Here is a 6614-nt window from a genome sequence, read left to right as displayed (position 1 = left end):
TTCATGTTGTCGATTTTACTCTTTGACGCAACGCTCCTCACCTTGAGAGTGACAAAGGTAGCGTTGATCCAAGATTATGGGTTGGCTGTCGTCCATTGTGATATTCTTAATTAGTGGAGGGATTGTGACAGACGATTTGTCTAGCTGCACCAGCTCGGTCTAGTTCTGTCTCTAAACCAGATTTGTCAAACACTGACATCGTCACTGTCGTTCTCCTGCACTCGCTGAATGGGTGAAACAGCCATGCAACGTACGTGTGGATCTTCATCAGCAGCAGCCGACAGCAGGATATTTTCAAGGTGACAAAAGCAACTGTTATTGCTGAGTATTCAGTGAACGATGCCCTGATATTCTGGTGGCAGTTCTCTCAATAGTTTCACCATATAGAAAAAATTCTTTGCACCATCCTGAGATGAATTGTTCAATCTCACTTTGAATCAAGCTGGCACGTAGAAGTTGAGAATGAATGAAACTAGTCGTTTCAATACTGGAGATGGCTCTTCTGACGACATGTAGAGCCACAGTGTATGATTGGCTTTAGTTAGCCATCTGGCATGGTTCAGTGGCCCTGGCTATACAGATGGTTTCAAAACTACGCCTTTGGCTCCTCGAACTTGCACTGCCAGACATGCACGGTGCAAGTATCGCAGATCTTTCCTGAGATCCGTCTCAACTTCATCTGGTAGAGTGCAAGTTATTTTCACACACCCGTTTATAGTCTACAATTGTCAGATCCTTTGGATCGAACTCAAGGGGTCTACCCACTTCCCTTCTGGAGCCAGTTGGACCCGTCGTTGCACTGTCAATGGCTTAAAAATACCGTCTGAAAACTACTTGATGAGATTTAACAAACACGCTATCTATTGTAATGGTCTCTTCTGCTGCGTTTCCAGCACACGACTCGCCCCATTCTTGTTCTTAGTGTTTACTTTCGTGCCATTGCAAACAACAGTATGCAGTGATTCTGCTGAATCGGTTTCATGGACAACCGACATGATCTCCCTGGCGATATCCACTGCTTTTCCACTTTCAGGGGAGACAGGATCTACTGTATGTAAGCAGCATCAGGGAAGCCAATTACCGAGTAGTGGTCTTCCCTGATGATCCTTTCACCATGAGGGGTTTTACTCAGAGTCTTGTCAATTTTACCAACAAAGCCCAAACAAACTACCTTTGTCAGGGTGCTTTGATGCCGTTGAACGGCAATATCCATCCAGTATCTTCTCTGAAGCCGAAGTTTGCTAGGATCAAGTTTGTTTTCCTCAGTAACAATACCCATATCCTGCAGTACAGCATTTGCTGTGGAGCATATATCTCGTTGCTCATTAGGCATAGATCTGATACGCGACATAGTTCAGGATATGCCAGTGCTATTCTGACCCTTCTTGCCCCACTCTACTTCCTCAGTACCATCATCATCATATTGATCACGTGATACATCACATCTAGTATCATCAGTATCATCCCTACATGCTGTTCCTGCATCTTTTTCATTATGCGTGGCTTCCTGAAGTGACTTTTCATGAAGCTTTCTGTTTGAGGCGAGTTCATTTTTTGCTGTCATTTGCTTCTCTAATTTGCCAATGTACATTTTCATACAACTGTTTTGGTCCACCCAAAAGGGCCACTCTTCAGGAGGTATCTTGAAAGCCCTGGCACAACAACACTCAGACCTCTCTCGAGCATCAACATTTTTGTAGCATGGGGAGGCGGTGGCTCAATCGGTAGAGAGGTGGCTTGCGGTCCTACCGGACCCAGGTTCAAATCCTCGCTGGTGCAGGGAACAGTTTAAGGATTTAAATTTCATTACGGCAGACTTTACCGATCTACCAGAAGACCCGCCGACATGTCGTAAAAATACCCCTGCTAATACCAATACACCAGTCCTGTATGAGACAGCCCTAGCATGTATTCAATATGGACGGTGGGTGTTAGTGCCGAAGTGGTGACATGTAGAGGTGTACGATATGTAAGAGGGCTACTGGGCCTTGGAAGCAGGCTGAGAAGCCTATGCCCAGAGTCGAGCACATAAAAAAAAAAAAAAAAAAATTACAGCAGCAGATGTTAAATAGTACATCAAAGCTGGCCAACATCTCAAAGCAGGTGCTTGAAGTCCTTTCGTGTGCAAAGCATTTTCTTACCTCCTGAGCTTTTGATATCAAGCGTTTCACATGGATGACAATGCTCCTGTAGTCAGTTATAGGAATTGATGTTTTCTCATATATTTCTATTACTTGGTCAGCAATAGTTTCAGCGTGGGCTTGTGTGCGTGATAATGGATCTGTCATTGTGTGTTCCAAGTATTCACTAATGACAAGTATTCTCTGCACGTAGGTAGCTGATGCACTGGAAGACTACGAGGTAAACCAAATACTGTACGGAATCTTTTACCTTTTCCCTCGTGCTGCAGGTAGCCATCATTCCAACACAAGATATAAATGAATGCAAAAAGTTGACAACTAACAACTGACAAGCACATCTCGTTTGTGTAACCGGTAACAAAGCAGTCATGATCAGTATCATCATTGCCAAAGCTGCCAAAGTTCGTACTGTCTCTAAATTATTACTGCCAGTGTTGCCAGCCATGGGAAATTATCCCCAGATTTAGTGAATTCGGGATACAAATGGGGAAATGGGGAAATCAGCTTTCAATTTGGGGATTTTTTGCCAATGGCAGGATACGGAACACATTAACTGAACTGTAGAAATTGAAATTGGTTATATATAAATATCGTAATTTCAGGGTGACTTTATAATTATTTTCTAATATGAAACAATAGTGCATCTGTTTTTCATCAATAAAGTCGATATTTCGTGTGCATTCGAATGAACGAAAATGGATGACAACAGCAGCAGCAGTGACAGAGATCACCTGAGTAATAATAACGATAATGATGCCTTCCACAAACCGTACCCTTTATTATTTTTCCTGTCCAGAAGTAACTGTACAGAAAAAGAAATTAGGCATACCCTAAGTTAACTCAAGAGTAATTTGAGTGATGTTAGTCTGTGTAGTGTTTTTCTTCCTAATTCAAGGATACTGTGATGAAGCATAATTTATATGTTTCGTATACTGCATATTCCAAGGCTAACCCAGAAGCAATATGGGTAATATTGTTTCTACCATTCATAAGTGAAGTGTAACACTACCCATGAGTACTCTGTTGATACTGTAAGCTTAATGTTCGTCATAACTCAAAAAGTAGATTACTTCAATAGCCATTGTATTTGTTTCCCTCAAAATAATAGGATACACAATTAGAAAAACCTGTATTTTAATCAGTCAGTTGTGAATAACCATTTCTTCTTAATATGTTTACCATATTCTGTCCATTGGACTGAACCTGTACAATAATAATTAGAGATTATAATACTTTATTACTGAATGGGGAATTCTGGGGAATTTTAGCCTGGAGCTGTGGGGAATTTTCGTTGTCACTGGCTGGCAACACTGATTACTGTACTCATTCGGTGCAAGCATACAATAAAGTTGCTGGAGAAGCGTTGGCCGAATTTCAATAATACAGTTATATTATGTGAAAATGGTGTTTCGAGAATCAAAATATCCATGTATCGTTGAATTTAAATTTTTTGACCCACCCTAATCTCTCTCTCTCTCTCTCTCTCTCTCTCTCTCTCTCACTCTCTCTATACATATATACAGTATATATATATATATATATATATATATATATATATATATATATATATATATATATATATATATATATATACAGTATATATGCTGTGAGGAAGAAGAAACCAAAGGCTACGAGCCTGCAAAACTGTTCCTTCTAAGAAGAAAGCCAAACAATACAAAGGAGAGCCAAATTCAAGATCCGTTAATTTCGATATGCCTGGACACACTGCGTTTAAAAGACTGGAAATCATAGGAAGCAGACAGAGGGAGACAGTACCAGAGTTGACCTGTTGCATAAATGATGGACTGGGAGAAACAGTTAACTCTTGCATTAGAGAGTTGAACAGAAAAGGGATGAGGGTTTGTTGCTAAACAGGTGCGATGCACTCATCGTAAAGGTGTAGGGATGCAAGCAGACAGTTCAGAGTAGCAATGACCATTGAAGTAGCCACAGAAAAGAGATAAAGATGCAACAGTGAGCCGAGGAGACAGAGTTTGAAGGGAGCCAGTAAGAGGAGGAGAGTTAATGAGATGAAAAGCCTTTGACTCCACCCTAATGAGAAGAGCTATAGGTAGGGAGCCTCCCCACACATGAGAATTGTACTCTACACAGGGGCGAAAAAAAAAAACGTGTATAATATCAACAATTATGCAGGGGTGAAGAAGGTACGGAGTCAGCTTAGCACACCTAATCTCTGAAACAGATTTTACAGGAGATGCAATATGATTTTTCTAAGATAAGTCCCGAGTAAATGAAACCCCAAGTATATTTAAGGTTGATGCAGGATTGAGCTGGATATTATTAAACATTAGTGGGTACTCCTGTGGAAGGTTGTGTCAGGTTGATAAGTGTAAAACCTGAGTCTTTGATGCATTAAAAACAAGATTATTTTTACCCCAGTCAGATATACGAGCCAAGTCAGACATTAGGTGTGGCATAGCCTCATCCCTTATTTGCTGAAGTAACTACTGAGATGGATGTTGCAGAAACCGAATGGAAAGGTGAAGGGCGGAAATATCAGCGTATGATTGGGCAGGGTTAGATGTACAGCTTAGAAGGTCAATGATGAAAAAAAGGAAGAGAGTTGGTGATAGGACAGAGCCCTGACGAACTCCACTGTTGATAGATCAAGGAGGAGATTGATAGCCGTCTACAATACCGGCTATAAAACGACCAGAAAGGAAGCTATAGATGAAGGCACAGATACAAGGATAGAAACCGTATCGCAAGCCTTTAAGATGTCAAGTGCAATGGCAAAGCTTTCACCAAAGTCCCGAAGGAGGATAACCAGGAGTCTGAAAGGTAGGTGAGAAGATCGCCAGTGGAGCGTCCCTGATGAAACCCATACTGACGATCAGAAAGAAGGTTGTGATAGGAAAGATCCTTTATAATTTTTCTGTTAAGAATTGACTTGAAAACTTTTGAGACACAGGATGTTAAAGCAATTGGTCGATAGTTAGAGGGTCGGGAATGGTCACAATTCTTTGGGACTGGCTGAAAGAGAGCAAATTTGCAGCAAGAAGGAAATTTACAAGTTGAAAGACAAAGGTGAAAGAGTTTACCTAGGCAAGGTGTAATCACAGAAGCACAGTTCTTGAGGACATCAGGAGGGACTCCATCAGGCCCATATGCCTTGTTACTATTAAGGCCAGTGATGGCAGAAAATACATCAGCTGAAGAAATTTTGATGTTAGCCATGAAGAAGTCAGAAGGGGGATTGATTGATTGATTGTAGTAGAAACTGGCGGCGCAACTGCCAGGGTCATATGCCGCCGGACAAGCTAAAACACACAGCAAATAATTAGTGCATATTCGAAATAAAGTTAATAAGTATGTCTAGAAATAAAACACTGAAAATAATAAAAGAATAGTTAAAAGAAAAAACAATTACTTATAAAAGTGGAAGGAGGCCCCCCTCCTGAGGAAAACTAAAAACATCAGTAATATCACTATGGGCTCCACCAAGCATCGAGGAGAGACAGTAGGCACCATCTGCCCCTCTATGCCTATGAAGGAATCTCTGATGCAGGTCCCCCAAACTTGGACACTCGACCAGCAAGTGACGGACAGTAAGGGGAACAAAGCAATCATCACAGTACGGTTGAGTCTCACCACTCATCAGGAACCCATGTGTAAGCCGAGAGTGCCCAATGCGAAGCCTAGCAAGAGCTACCTCCAATCGCTGAGGCATGGAAGGGAGAACCCTTGGCACAACGACTCTCTGAAAGACCTCATTCAGCTTATTATGAGCAATACCATCCCAGCGTTTCTGCCAACACATATGAATTCTGTACCGCGAGTAAGGTGTTACATCAGATGCAGGAAGCAGATATTCTGTTGGGGACTGTTGAGTAGCCGCAGCCTTGGCCAATGCATCTGACGTCTCATTGCCCACCACAGCAACATGTGTGGGAACCCAGCAAAAACAACTCTCTTTCCCCGACGACGAATAAGAAACAGCCACTCCAAAATAGCCAAAACTAAGGGATGGGAAGAGTTAAAAGAGTCCAGGGCCAAAAGTGCCCCTTGAGAGTCGCTAAAAATAGTAAAATAATTGTCAGGGTGAACAAACACCAACTTCTAGACTAAAATGATGGCTGATAACTCTGCAGTAAAAACTGAGGCAACCAAAGGAAGACTACCTCCATGGCTAAAGTTGGGAAATACCACTCCAAAACCAACACCTGATGCAGATTTAGAGCCATCAGTATACACAGGCACAGAACAACCATGACTAGAAGAATGTTCTAAAAATAACCTTAAAAGACACTGAGGAGTGACAAAATCCTTTAAGCCTGCAAAAGGCCTGCAGAAAGATACCTTGGGCAATATCCAAGGCGCAACCCTCAGGATCTGAACAGGACTGAGTAGTACTGCCGACAAACCAAACTCCTCCATTATATCCTGAACCCTATAGCCAAACGGACGAGGCATGTGAGGGTGTCTACTATAACACAAAAGACATGACTGTTT

This window comes from Coenobita brevimanus, chromosome 113, assembly GCF_032717465.1.
Source record: "Coenobita brevimanus isolate Jiangsu-jjx chromosome 113, ASM3271746v2, whole genome shotgun sequence".
Classification (NCBI taxonomy): domain Eukaryota; kingdom Metazoa; phylum Arthropoda; class Malacostraca; order Decapoda; family Coenobitidae; genus Coenobita; species Coenobita brevimanus.
The sequence above is the reverse complement of the archived record's forward strand: the minus strand, read 5'-3'. Positions refer to the sequence as shown.